Source organism: Papaver somniferum, chromosome 3 (genome assembly GCF_003573695.1).
Source record: "Papaver somniferum cultivar HN1 chromosome 3, ASM357369v1, whole genome shotgun sequence".
NCBI classification, from domain to species: domain Eukaryota; kingdom Viridiplantae; phylum Streptophyta; class Magnoliopsida; order Ranunculales; family Papaveraceae; genus Papaver; species Papaver somniferum.
In genome coordinates this window covers 173,762,169-173,777,605 of record NC_039360.1, presented here as the reverse complement: position 1 = coordinate 173,777,605, position 15,437 = coordinate 173,762,169, and the positions used below count along the sequence as shown (strand labels likewise).

Genomic DNA, 15,437 nt, shown 5'->3' with positions numbered 1-15,437 from the left:
TCTTCCACATAATATAATTACAACAGATCCCAGTCTCTACAAGTATCAGAATCATTTCAATTTGTTACCAAAAAGCTCAAATCTTCTATAACTGAAGTTTCCAGTAAATCAGTTAATGAGAATCTTCATCAACTTATATCCAGGACAAACCACAAATCACAGAATAGTGACAGCGGACGGGTTTTAGGGAATCCCAAAAAATCAAGCAAGACTAATAGGAGGCATGAATGAAAATCGATGGCTAGAAAACTTCCATTGCCTCTGTTTCGGAACCATCTCCCATCAGAGATACAAGTGGAGCTAAACGAATGCAGGATGAATCATGTATCAATTCTGGAGTTACACAATCAGAGATGGCTGCAAGAATCGAGGAGGATTCAGATGATCAATGGGCGGTGGTGGCTAGCCCTGATTAGCCGCACAGTCCATGTTAGTCTTTGCATGGAATTGTTGGGGGTTAGGGAATGACCCAACAATTCAAACACTGCAATCATTCCTTAGAAGTACAAAACCTAATATTATATTTCTTTCAGAAACAAAATTATTTGAATCTGCTTATGGTTCAATTCTTCGTAAACTTGGTTATTCCAATCACTGTGTTGTTCCTGTTATAGGTCGAAGTGATGGCCTTTGGTTACTTTGGCAGAATGATATTGATGCTGAGATTATTTCATCTTTTAAAAATATAATTCACCCGCAAGTGAAATAAAATGGTGCTTTTCGAAGTTGGAACCTGTTCTGCGTTTATGGTCCACCAAATAGATTAGACAGGGGAAACTTTTGGCAGAGTCTGTTTATATATTCTTCACATGTAGAAGGGCCAAAATGTTATATTGGTGACTTCAATGCCATTTTTTCGGTTAGAGAAAAATTTGGAGGGGATCAATCTATGAACTGTACAATTACTCACTTCAGTAACTTCATTTGAGATAATCATCTTCTAGACTTGGGTTTTTCTGGTCCGGCTTTTACTTGGACAAATGGAAGACAATTTCAGAGCTTAATTAGGCAATGTCTATACAGAGTCATAGCATTACCGGATTGGTGCCTGATGTTTGAAAGCTCGGGTGTTTTACATCTGCCAAGAATATCGAGTGATCACTCGCCTATTATTCTTAACACTTATAGAAATATCCCACGGAATCCTCCATCCTATAAGTTTGAAGCTTATTGGTGCTCTCATCCGAATTTTCTCAAAGTGGTTTTAGAAAGTTGGGATATCAATCTTTCAAGTGATTTGATTGGGGCCTCTCTGGGTAGTTTTCTTAAAAGTTGGAGCAAACACAAAATCGGTTGTATTAAGAATAAGATATGTAAGTTAAAAAAAGAAATTACTCCATCTACAAGGGCTTAATCCTACAGTGGAAACTCTTCAACGGGAAAATATTACTTCAGATCAGTTAAATGAGTATATAATTATGGAAGCTACCTACTGGGAACAAAGGATGAAGCAAACTTAGTTGAAAACCGGTGATCAAAATTCGAAACAATTTCATTTATCGATACAACAACGAAAAATAAAAAATAATATCTCTAGTATACAAGCAAGTAATGGGCAATGGCTTACCAATCCAAGTGTGATAGCAGATAAATTAATTTATTTTTTGAAAATCCTATTTCAAGAAGACATGAGTATTCAACCCCCTTCTGATTTGCAAGAGTGTTCTTTTTCTTTAGATGCATCTGCTAATATTTTTATTTCCTTAATTCCTACAACTGAAGTTATCTGGAAGGTGGTGAAATACATGAATTTGTTTGGCTCACCAGGACCGAATGTACTCCCAGTAGTCTTCTATAAGAAATGTTGATCTATAGTGAGAGATGATACTACAAAGTTCATCCAAGCAATTTTCAATTCAGGTAAAATATCGAGTAAGTTAAATCATACTTATATTAGCTTATTTCCAAAAGTGAAAAATCTAGTTACTGCAATGGAGTTTAGACCAATCTCTTTGTGCAATGTTTTGTATAAGTTCGTTGCAAAAATAATTGTTATTAGACTAAGTCCTTATCTGGATAAGTTTATTTCTTGGTCTCAAAATGTTTTTGTGAAAAATAGACAAATAACTGATAATATTGTTATTGCGAAAGAGTTATTTCACTCAATGCACAAGTCTAAATCGAAACAAGGTTTTTTTGCTCTTAAGATGGATATGTCGAAGGCATATGATCGAGTTTCTTGGTCTTTCCTGAGTTTCATGCTTCATCAAATGGGTATACATGGTCATTCTCGTAATCTGATAATAAGTTGTGTCTCTACTTTTACTTTTTCTATCCTTTTGAATGGTGCTCATTATGGAAATTTTAAAAGTGGAAGGGGATTGCGCCAAGGTTTTCCATTATCTTCATCGTTATTCATTATTTTTTCTCAAGGTTTCTCCCTCCTCATGGAAAAATTTGAAGTTAAACCTTTTCAGTGGTTACCAATTCAACAACAGAGCACCATCAATAAGTAATCTTATGTTCGCTGACGACTTTTTCTTCTTCGGAAAAAATTCAGAAGCTAATGTTCATCAGTTGAAGTATATCTTAGATACCTATTCTTATTTTTCAGGTCATATCATAAACTATTCCAAATCTTCGATACATTTCAACAATGGTTGCTCTACTTTCAACAAATGAAGAACTATTCAGAAATTTGGAGTTAGGGAAATGGAAGTTAATGAAAAGTATTTAGGGTCCTTTCCTATGAAGTATGATTGCAGTATTGAAACACATGAGCCTTTAATAGCAAAGTTTGGCAACAAATTATCAGGTTACAGATCTTTCTTTGTTAACTTTGCTGGTAGAACAGTATTGTCCAAGAATGTTCTCTCTGCAACTCCAATTTGTTCGATGGGTACCAGTAAACTTCCGAAGGGTGTAACAAATCAGATATCTCATATCCAACGATCTTTATGGTGGGGTCATGACACAAGCACAAGAAAATATCATTTCATTAACTGGGATAATATTGCAAGAGCTAAGGAAGATGTGGGTTTACGGTTAATAAATGTGGAACATGTTAATGCATTCTTGGTCTCAAAATTGGTATGGCGTTTCTTAACAAGTGTTAATGCTACATGGATGAAATTATACAAGGATAAGTACCTTCAGTCAGTCTCTTTTTGGGATTGTGATCCAAAACCCCGCGATTCGATAACTTGGAAGGACATGTAGTCTGTCAGAGAGATCTTTATAAACAATTGTTGTTGGTTTATTGGGTCACGCAATTCAATATACATATGGAATGATCCACGGATGCCAAATACACCAGGTCTTATACCAACAAGACTAAATCAGTCGACCATACAAGTTGAATTGGTTTCAGATCTTTTTGTTCAAGGTCAGAATACATGGAATGTCAAGCTATTATTATAGCTACTTCCAGTGGATCATGTGGAAGCAATCTCCAGTGTTTATATTCCCCAAGACGAGTCTTTGGAGGATAAACTTGTTTGGTTAAAAACAAATATAGGAATCTTCACTATAAAATCTTGCTACAAATTTCTTGCAGATAATGTGGCAACAACTTCAATTATTTCTTCTTTTCCGTGGAAGCTGTTTTGGAAAAAAAATGAAGACTCAACCAAAAATTCATACTTTTCTTTGGAAGGTTCTTCATAATTGGCTGGATGTTTACAGTAACTTATCAAAGTTCAACACTCATATTCAAAATGTCTGTCCACTTTGTAACTCAGAAGAAGAAATAGTTCATCATCTATTATTTTCCTGTCAATTCTTAAAGGCTGTATTTCAGGAAAGTCCATTATTCATCGACATCCCAGATGGTATTATCTCGATGGGCATCATCCAGTAATGGTTAAGTCAGACTGATTAAGGTATCATGTTAAATCTGGGTTCGTGTATTTTGTGGAATATATGAAAAATGAGGAACGATCAAATTTCAATAATACTCAACCTTCGGTGCCAATTTGTATTCACAAAGCTCTGCAAGACTTCAAGGTTTTTGATTTACATCATGCCTTGAATTTTCTTTCTTCAGTTCCTATCCACCAGCAGAACATAATCCAATGGGAATTTCCTCCACCGTTCTACATTAAGATTAATGTAGGTTGCGTATAACAACGACAAAGGTGTTGCTGCAGCTGTAGCTAGAGATTCTTCTGGCATGCATTTGGGAAGTGGAGCTATTTGTTTTGACTCTTTCTCCTCAACGATGGCAGAGGCTAAAGCATATGGTCTTGGTATCCAGATGGATAGAAGACTACAAATTTCAAAAATCATTGTTGAAGGGGATGCCTAGGACATTCCTAAAGCTATAACATGGAACATGAACGATATTCCTTAGAGTATTCGTTCAACTGTTTTTTCAATTCAAGACCGCGTCAAGGACTTCAGCGAAATTAGTTTTACGGTCGTTCTTAGATAACCAATTCTATTGTTCATGACTTAGTTTAATTTGCAATTTCAAACTTTTTTTAAATAGATAGTGGGTTCATGATGAACCACCTAATTGTATTATGCAACACCTCAACTCTTATGGAATAAAATAAAATAATTTATAAAAAAAATAAATAAAAAATAAAAAAGTCAGAAGTATATAATTAAGGCCGATCCTCACCGAAATCCTTGGGTTTGAGTCAAACTTTATAGAAGGACAAGGTATAAGTCAAACTTTATAGACCGACTGGGTGAAAGCGATCAAGCCTGTTTGACCCCGAATCATATGTAAAATCCCATTGAGCCCTTTAGTCGTTAGGCTACCCCTATGGTCTTCTAATCTAGCAGCTAGATTGGCCATCCACGTCAGCTAGGGCAACCTCCTAAGTCCTATGGGATGGCTAATCTAGCATCTAGATTAGAAGACCACGTCAGCGGGACCACCATCTAGCGCTGAGCGCTGTTTGGTTCAGCGCTTTAAATCTCAGCCGTTAAATCAGAAAATTTTCTCCCAGTGCTGAATGGTTCAGCGTTTTGGTTACTTTTTGAGCGCTGAACGGTTCAACTTTTGAAACTAGCTGCTAGTTGAACTGCGAGCAAATGTTAGGAAAGAGAAGTAGCAGGTACAGGTGTTAACTTTTTTTCCCATACTTATTTTTTGATTTGCAACACTTTTTTGGCCAATCTAGCAGCTCAATCTAGCCCATAAGGGTTAGCCTAACCTGAGTGCAACTGGTAGAGTAAATACCCCAGACCATAGAAGTTGCTTTTCAACTTAATTAAGTTGAAAAGCCAGAAGCATGAATGGGAGTGCAAAAATAAACGACTTCTAAAAGCAACTTATAAGTAGAAAAGTCACTTCTGGCAGGAGCAAAAAAACTTTCAGGGGGTTAGTCGTGGGAGAGTTCGAGAGATTTTAATGTATTTAGGTTTTCTCCTGTTAGTCCTGAGGGAGTTTGAGGGAGTCTCTCCAAATCTCCGTTAGTCGTGGGGGAGTTTAGAGGAGTCTCCTAAACTCTCTAGAAAACACCTGTTAGTCGCTGGGGAGTTTAAAAAAAACTCTTGAACTCCCTGTTAGTCATAAAACCCTATAATACTAGGGAGTTGGTTGCTTTGGGGAGTTCGAAGGAGTTTTTAGTGTATTTTGGTCTCACAACAAATCTCTCAAAAGAGTAGAAATTTGGGAAGGAGTTTGGTGCGTAGAAAACCATAGGAGAAAGAAGAGGAAACGTTTTTTTCTAGGTATGTTTTTTTTCTTCTTTGATCTCAATGATTGTTTATAATAGTTTGATTTGTGTACTATTTTGATTGTTTTTCATATCTTTGATCTCCATGATTGTTTATTTTGATTGTGTGTATAGTTTTTTTTTGTGGGTACTCTCTCTCTGTCAAAACCCTAATTTGTGGTTCAAAAGATCTTGATAAGAAATTGCATGATTTGATTATAATGATATCTTTAAATTCAACCGTTGGAATATGATGAAATTTGAGTATGTCGTAGTTTACCTTGTTATAGAAGTACAGTAAAATTTTCACGCGGATCAGGTCACGTTTGCTACTTCAAAGCTTGCACAATATATGACTATGGTCTGCTGAGTTTAAATCCCGAATAGGGGACTGATTCCTATTTATCTCATTCTCCTCTTATCGGACAAAGCTGAAATTTTAGTATGATGTTTGTATATATGAAGGTTACCTACTGTAGAAATTTCATGAAGTTCTGATCACTTTAGATACACCAAAGTGTGAGAAATCCGGAACTGAATTCTGTATGCACGTATTGAAAGTAGTCGGGTTCTGAGTAATGTATCTTTTTAATGAACCGTTGGAATGCTATGATTTTTGAGTGTGTTGTGGAATATTGAGTTGTAAGTGTACCATCAAAATTTAAAGAGGATCAGGTAAGTATTAGTACTGCAAAGATTGGACAATCTTAAACTGTGTTTCGGTGAAACAGAATTCCTTTACAGCTATCTTCATAATTTGTTATGTCATCATGCATTAATTGGCTTGATACTTTGCATGGGTGTTATTGAGAATCACTATCCCTTGTTAAGTCATCTTATTTAGACACATACTTCTCTTCTATTCTATATGCCAAAGTTCAATACAGTGGCGTACTTCATTCCGTATTGGCGTGTTTTAGCCAATTCATACGGTGCTTTTGTTGCAAGGAGTTGCTAAGGGATTTTCTTTGATTAACAATTTGGCTAAGTAGCTCTGCGTGTTAGTACTGTGTAATCTAGTATCACATTTTTTTTTATCATGTTTACATTAGACTGTTTGGTGTTATTACTATCCTTGCTTTGTTAAGTTCTAGTATTAGTCTAAGTACTAATGTAGCTAACACGTCACACCATAAAATGGAAAAATCCAACCAACCTGCTGAAAACAACAAGAAGAAAAAGAATGTTAGGAAGAATAAGAATACGGAGCCGGAAACGGAAGTGACTACGAATTACAAACAATGGACAACTCGAGAGACTGAGAAATTATTGGAACTGTTGGTAGAAGCTACATTTGAGAAGAAGAAAGACACTAGTGGATGTTTTACTAAGAGAATAGTGGAAGAGGAGATACTTCCAAAACTTAACCAAGCATGTGGTTGTGACAAATCTTTTGAGAACTATAAAGGGAAACATAGATGGCTGAAGACTAGATTTGGTCAATACCAGGATTTGTTTATATCTTGTACTTCTGGATTCGGTTGGAGAAAGAGTATAGCGGATGATATGTGGGAAAATGTTCGTGAACAAAGGGAGTTAGAATTGTATGGAGACCGTTAAATTGAAGGGAAAAAAAATTATCTCGTTGCACAAAATAACATACTATTGATATAGAGATATGATCATTTTCATTTATTTTTTTCTTTTTGATTAAAGATTAATGTTATTTGCAAATAAGAGTTTATTGTTTCTTAAAAGAGAATGAGTTAGGAGTGAACTCTCTCAAACTCCCCCAAACTCCCTCTAATAAACTCTCTCAAACTCCCTACACTCCCCCAAACTCCCTGAACTCAAAAACACAAAACTCTTTCAAACTCCCTACACTCTCTCAAAATTTCTGAGATTTAAAATACACTCAACTCCCCCGAAATCACTCGAGGACTACCCCTATTAGCTTCTTGCTTCTGAAAAAAGCAACTTCTTTCCTCGGTTTCTGTGTTAAAACATTTTTTTTCTTTTATTTTTTTTCGATCGTGGTTCAATGAAATCCTCTGAACATTAGAAGGATTCAAGCAAAATAAAAAAAAAAAAAGAACGTATGAGAATGATCTCACATGGTTAACTAATCAATCATTGCAATATGGATTATCTAAATCTCTACTTCTTCTTCTACTCTGTCGTCGTTTGTTAATCACAGAACGAATTTTGAACCCTGGATCAAATTGGGAATGAAAAATCGAACAGTATTACATGAGTCGATTAAGGTTAGTAAATACAGAGATGCTACAATGAATCAGGAACTAATTAGCGCCTCTAATGAATTTTTTGTTGAACTCATTCAAACAATTTAGGATTTTCTTTTGTAAGGGCACCAACCTGATGCCGTGAAAAACAGGAGAACAAGGATGTTGTTGCACCCAAAAAAAAGGATGTTGTTGCACCTTCCTCATTCTCGCTGCTGGGCATGGTATGATGAGTTGGTTGAGTGTAAATTCGAATTTGGTCTTCTGGTTTTGGTAAGAGATTTCCACTCCATGAAAACAGCAAGAACTTGTGATGTTGCCGTCGATTGGGAGATATATGGATGTATGTGTGGTTTGTCTTGAATTTGTGATCAATTGCAGGACTGAAAGAATGCTTGAATGATTTTAGTGAATGTGGGTTGTTTGAATGCAGGGAAGGAGACATGGTAGGCCAAGGAATGATCAGCAGACTCGTGCATATATCACCAACAAGATGCACATTAGATGCTTGTAAAAATGTCTGAACCACTTGTTTTCTCGTCGGGAAGTAAATTAAGCAGCTTACATAACAATTGTTAAAACTTTTAAGACGAACACATTAATGAAGCTCTCTACGAATTTTTGTTGTTGGATTATAGACATAGTATTCAAAACTAGTATGAAGATAGCAATGATCATCGTTAATAGCTATCTTTTTAACTTCTGATATCATTTAGTTGCCAAACTTGCTTATTAGCTTTTTAACTTTTAAGTCACCCAGTTACCGAACTAACTTGATCATAATTTTACTTCTCAGAAGTACTTCTGAGAAGTTCAGAAGCAGAAGAAAATCTGCTTCTGATACCCGCTATAAATCATAGCCCGAGCGTAACTATTTTCTTCCTCTTTTTTAACTCACTTCGATCTTCTTCTGTTCTCGATCGAGCGCTGATGGAGGGGAATCCGCCAGGTGATCTGAAATCACTATTCTTCTTTCACTTGTTTTTTGGTTGCTATCATCAACAGGAGAAGGAAGCCATTGAATTCACCATCTCTGTAACACCCCCTTTATCTCTTTACTGTTTTTATTAACAAAGATTCAATTTGAGATTTGGTTTTTTTTGTCGAATGCGGAGAAAGACATAGCTGAGTATATCAAGAAGGAATTAAGAAACATGGTCCTACTTGGAATTGTATTGTTGGTCGCGATTTCGGTATCACTTTCTTACTTTCTTTCTTCATTTTGTTTAATGAACTTTAGTTGTTTTTGTAAATGACCCAGTGAAATTTAATTAGGGTTGAATTTGGATCAGTCTGCTTAGAGATGTTCCGTTGCAACGAATATTAAATTGCCCTTTATAATCATTAAGATAATAAAAACACTTGATGGACCGGGAAAGGATTGAGATACGGTGTTCTTGCCCTCCCCCGGGCCCCGCCTGGCATTTTTAAAATCTCATTGTATCTTTAAATGCCTCATGGTCCAAGTTCTATACGTTCTTTAAGTTTGTGTAGAACTGTTGTAGAGTTAATGTAAATGGAATGTTTGGCTCCTCAAGCATTAACAGCATCATTACGTATGAATTTTGTGTCTGGTAGTGTGTTTGAAAGTAAGTCATTGTGATATGTGTACATTCATTATTAAACTTCTCTATGTATAGTCATAGTGAAATGTTTTTTTTTTCTTTTCTCACTCATGTCTTGAGAGACCTCAATTGGGACTACCACCACTGTCATTTACCATGCAGTTAATGGCCAACGCCATCATCCACTAGTCACTTCCACAACTGCTTATTTCCCTTGGTGCCATTACCACACTTCCTTGTTGCGCCCAAGGTTCCATCAGTTGAACTGTTGCTGTCACTTTCATATTGCTACCACAACTTCACCACCACCATCTCTAATTGAAAATGTTGGCTTGATATAGGGAAGTGACAAGCAAAGATATTAAGACATAGCGATGTCCTAGTCCTAGATTTCATGACATAAGATCAATGATTATATGAAAAAAGGCAGGGAACAGCAGATATATCTAAATTAAATGCCCTAATTAGAAGGATTTCATTCAATGTGTTGGACTTATAGTGCAAGTTTGTTCTTTGTAGATTCTCTGTATTCTTTCTTGCATAATTTTTATGTACTGCGCATCTTCTTCGTGTCTGTCAATTGATAAGCAGTGGTATGGTATACATATGGCATCCGTGTTCATGCAGCACTACGCCCTAGTTTTGATATTCATCTAACATAGTCCAAATTCTGTCGTTCCACACACTGTTTGAACCTTCATGCTCAGGTGGCATAATGTTGAATCAAAATATCATCCTGCATATATAATTACAAGATATTCTTTGTAGTGTTACCAAATTAGTATCAGTATTGATACATGTTGAGTTTGTAGTGTCACAATCACTGATTAACTATAGTACACTGAAAAATAAGATGTCATTGTAATTTATGCGACCTTGTTAAAGAGGTACCCAATTAATATTATGCGACCGGGTTAAAGAGGTATCAAATTTATATTATGCGACCTTGTATAAGTGGTACCCAATTAATATTATGCGACCTCCTTAAAGAGATACGCGACCTCCTTAGCTATTATGCTAGGTTCCCTAAATGACATTCCACTGGATAGTTTCTTGTATTAATAGAGGTAATGGTTGAGTTTCAATTTAGTACGCCTCTGAACATTATATTGGTATTCATTCCCATATTTCTAATCTGATTGCCACAAGTTATGACCCAGAGTATAAAAATCTCGCACCAGCAGCAGCAGACAATGTGTGAAATATGACCAAGGGTGGCCTTTTGGTGTGCAATCTAGGTGCAGCGAAGGCACAAACGACGCTTGTTCAGGTTAGTTGGTTAAACTTGTAGAATCCCCTGAGCAATAAACAAATAACTACCCCTTTCTTATAAGTAGTCATCCAGTCTACTTGTTTCTCTCCCGGATAGTTTGTTGTACTCTTTCTTTTTCTCATTGTCTATTTGCTGTTAGTTCTTGAAGCTGATCAAGAAGCCATATTTTCTTCTCTATACTGTTATTCTTATTCTCCCTGCTTATTACTACTCCACATGCAGGAATCACCAAAAGAAGCCAGCATCTCGACATCAAAAAAAGTTGACGAAATGTCAGAATCTGATTAGTGTTTCAGAAATATTATGGTCCTGTAAGAATGAAGCACTGTACTTTAGGTATTCACCTCTGTTTGTACACATGGCTTCTGGAGATTTAGACGATAAAGAATTTTATTAATACGTTGCTAATCATGCACATCTTTTGAACGATTTTTTGGAACTGTAAGTTTCGACCTTTCTTGATATATATATATATTTTTCTGGTGTCTGTGTATTAAATTTGATTTGTATATGTTCTGTTGTGCATACTCAGGTATAAGTTAGCTGAAAATCAATGTATTGATGATTCTGATAAGGCTCAACTCTTACTGTGGAGTGATACTGTGAAACAAGAACTGGAAAGGCACAATTCTTTCGTCGAAGTAAGTACCACGAGGATTCTCTTTTCTTGCAGTGATTTGTTGATTATGCTGAAATGGGATTTTATAAATATCTATGATGAATTCCATCTTTCTTTTTCTTGTAAAATTACTAGGTTAGGGCAACTAATACATGTTGTTTCTCATATTGTATCATTTAGCTTCATATAAGAATCAGAAATGCCCAGGAACAAATTTTTCTGTTATAAAAAATTCTTTGGCCATTTCTGTCGGGTATGATGTTATAATGCAGTGGACAAATCCGGTTGTAGGTCTTAGAAAGAAATCTTCGTTTCCATACTTCTTCATTTGCATCAGATCAGTATAATTTAGGTCTGTATATCGAGAAGTTTCATGTGGGTAATTTATTATTTTCTTGTGTTGCACCTGATGCATAATATCTAGTTCCATAACGTTAGTAGAGACAATTAGGAACAGTCACATTCTTGTCGCAACGATCTTGAATTATTTCGGTTAATTTAGAGGAAAGGACGCTTAAGAATGCTTAGCACTAGAGGTGCCAATCGTAGATGCAGATCGAGTGCTGGTGGTTTTTTCCCTTTACAGTATTTGGACTCACATACATAAAAGTTGTATAGCAAGGAAAATAACAACAAGAAATGTGATTGTAGATCAAATGCAGCTGTTTATTTTAACCTTACAGAGTGTTTCACCGACTTACATAAAGTTTAGATTAAGGAATAAATGGATGATTCGTCTATAGTGTATGCACATCTGATTATACGTTTGCCACTTACCATGATTTTCGATGCTTTACCATTATATATAATGAAGAGATTCTTCTTGTGCAGAAACTGGGTTTATCCCCTACAAAGAGACCGCTCTTCGCCCTCCAACATTGAAATACGTAGAGTTCTTGTTAGCAATTGATTCTGGTAATATACAAGTTCATGGAATTCCAAAACAGCTGTCAAAAATTCCTGCTTATACTCTTGGTGCTATGACGTAGGCCTGGGACTCTATGCCTTTCTTAGTAAGATGGTGCAGAAACTTGTTAGTCCTTATCATAATTCTCACCCAGGCAGCAAGTAGATCAAAGAATACTCTTACGAAAGTTTCAAGGTCGGTTGAACATTAGTCACTGATTTTATTCATTGTTTCCAACACTTCTCAAGACTTCAAGAATGTTTGATATTTTTTGCTTATGAACCTTTTTTACATTTCTCTTCAGACATCTTATCAGCATGCTGAGGTAGTGCTTGATAACCTATGCAACTCTTTGGCCCAGGAAGAGATTGGAGTGAAGATCTAACAAGGTCTCGTGAAATGAGCCTTGAGAATGAGTAGAGATATCGAAGCAAGAGATTTGTTTTTTGGGTTAGTCTGATGATTGAATTTTCGAATGAGTTTAGCAAAATCTGAAATTTACAAAGCTTATAATTTAGTGTTTTATTCTTTCTGAAAAAGGTCTCGTGATAACTGTGAATCGATCTAATGGCTATTTCGAACAATTTTGAACTGGATTGTTTGGTTGTATGTGATTGAAATTGATCATCAATTTATCGCAAACTTTCTCTGATTTTCATGAAATTGTGAAAATAAAAAACCTTGTACATTCTTCGTGAGATACAATTTCTCATCACTAAAAGGACTTCTTCCTTTGTTCGTCGTGGTCGCAATAACATAACAGTGAGACTTAACAAATACATACGGACAGATCGGTGAGAAAACCAAAACCTTAAGATTTCTTTGACGATTGCTCATAATTAATGTACCCTCTAGTTGTATTAAATCATTAATTTGAAGTTTGGTTGTCAAATTCAAAATATTATTCAGTGGATAACCAAACTTGAATTTTAAAATATTATGCAGTGAACAAACTTGGGACCAGTATTAAACCGGTCGGCTCAACTTTGGCCGACATGGGCTAATGCTGAAATTTGATCATTTGCTGATCCTATTTGCCTTTTTGTCTATCCCCTGTCTCTGTTCTTTAGTTGGTAGTAGTTTTAGCCTTCTTTTAAACATCAAAGTGTACGAATCGCAAGCAGCGGAAAGGAGTTGGTAGTAGTTTTTTCCTTCTTTTAAACATAAAAGTGTACGAATCGCAAGCAGTGGAAAAATGGAAAACACGGACTATGAATAAATGCTTCGGGACAAGACGCAACCAGAGGAATGTCTCAATGTCGAAGTCAAACACAAGCTCCAAAAGAATCTGCCGCAAAAAAGGGAAAAAAAAATTGGTTACCGCATCGGCCAGAATTCGCCTGTGGGCTACAGTGTTTTTTTAAGTTTTTTTTTTTTTTTTTTTGCTCTTTTGCTTTGACCTCGGTGAAACAAAAACATAGGTCCACTCTGTGGACAGTAAGAGGCTCGGAGTGCATGATATGATAGAAGAAACATCCTCGATAATACACAAGCGTGATACCATTGAGAGCTTAATAAGTCATATATATAACTGAGTTAGCGGAAAATCAAGAATACCACTTACAATAGAACTCGTGTAATTTGTATGGAACAATTAACCAGCGAGAGTGGGACTGTGGGAGAATGAATGAAAAATTGTTTCCTTTTCTTCTCTATTAAGGGCAACTATGTCAGATGTCAGAGAGTTGTTTGACAAACCTAAGTTTCAAATCTATCGAAATCAATCATGAAGCACCTAGCGCATCAAAACAAACTATTATAATTTCTTAAACATAGGAGTGTTTTAAGCCAAAACATCATTAGTGCTTCAGTCAATACCTAAACTGCAATGTTCCCATTCTATATTGTAACTCACATCTTTCATACCTTAACACCACCAATCCTGCATAAAAACCATCCAATCAAAGCTAAAAATTGGGTGATGCAACACGAAATGAATCTATCAATTGAATGTTTTGTACCAAAGTTGAATCATGCTCCATCCAATTCTACTACTACCAAGGCTGACTCGTTTCTCTTCCATTACTACTTATGATCAAGGCTTTGAAACAATCTAGAACAAGTACAACTGCAGAAGTAGGAGAGTATTGTTAACTTACACATCTGCGTGTTTGTGATTCAAATTCTCCATACGCTGCGATTTCTTTGAGATACCTCCAGGTTTCAGAGTCCAAACTGCAACAGAAATACATTTAATAACTATAATAGAAATATAGCAAAAACAAGAGGAAAACAAGAGAATGTTGTTTCATTGAAAATGGCGTACCATCCATGCCGATACCAGAAGTTTTCAATGTATGTGATATGAATAGTGCTTTTTCAGCAAGTTCTTTCGCATCTGATGTTCTCATATCTGGATCGTAACTATAAGAAAAAACATAATAATAACTAATCAGCTGTGGAGCCGTTTCCTCTTAGTTTTCTGGGCAAGATGAGATCTACAATTATACATTTTCTCCTCGTCTTACTGTATTTTCAGTATGTGCTAAACACAAGGTACAACTAATTATTTAGACTGCAAAAAAAAAATGTAGACTCCAACATAACTTCGCCTATGGATTAAAACATCCAAAATTATCCTATATGTTATCAACAAAGCAATCTTTGGCATTGGAAAATATGGCACTTAACAAGTAACAGGATAGAAACCAAGAGTTGAATGGGCTGCAGCCTTCAAGTGTCATTATAACTTCACAAATAACTATACATGTCTTTAAAAAGGAAAAGAAAGATAATGCAAAACTTACGCTTCAAGTGTCTTAACAGTGTCACACCATCCTCGTCCAACCATGTATACACCGTCCTTTATTTCCTTTGGCCCAGCATGGTTGATGTAATACAAGGATGGCTACAAAGATTAAAAAAAATAATGGTTTTTCTGTTTTTGTTTTTGATCGATAATTAAAATTTTATAGACTGAAACTAGATGTAGTTTGCATTTAAACCCCATATTCATCACTTTTCTCCTGTTCCACCTTCTAATTTTAGTTCCCTGTGAACAAACTACGTCTGGTTTCCAAAACCTTAAAAGGGTTTTGAATTCGCCTCTTCTATCAACGTGAGACAAACCCCTCAGATTCCATGATTTTAAGTTTAGCTTCATTAAGAGCAAAATATTCTCACAATCAAAAACAGAAACATCATTTTGTCCGTCTCATCCTTCAAGAACATGTAAGAACATGATTTCACATATGTTAATTACGTGCATAGCTATCAATATATGACAAACCTCAGCTTGTTCATTCCAGCACACTAACAGAACATCTGATGCTGTTTCTTTG

At 35.8% G+C, this 15,437-nt stretch overlaps 1 long non-coding RNA gene across 5 annotated transcripts; it reads left to right on the top strand.

The window, feature by feature from the left end:
- Nucleotides 1-7,593: 7,593 nt before the first annotated feature.
- LOC113358054 lies at nucleotides 7,594-12,715 on the top strand. Of its 5 annotated transcripts, none has more exons than XR_003364173.1 (7): nucleotides 7,594-7,813; nucleotides 7,945-8,135; nucleotides 8,226-10,627; nucleotides 10,853-11,071; nucleotides 11,163-11,271; nucleotides 12,081-12,351; nucleotides 12,461-12,715. It is a non-coding gene; the product is annotated as an uncharacterized LOC113358054 (long non-coding RNA). The 5 variants fall into 5 exon arrangements; XR_003364170.1 differs by having other exon boundaries at nucleotides 7,917-8,135; XR_003364171.1 differs by having other exon boundaries at nucleotides 7,594-8,135; nucleotides 8,226-8,985; nucleotides 10,518-10,627.
- Nucleotides 12,716-15,437: the final 2,722 nt, after the last annotated feature.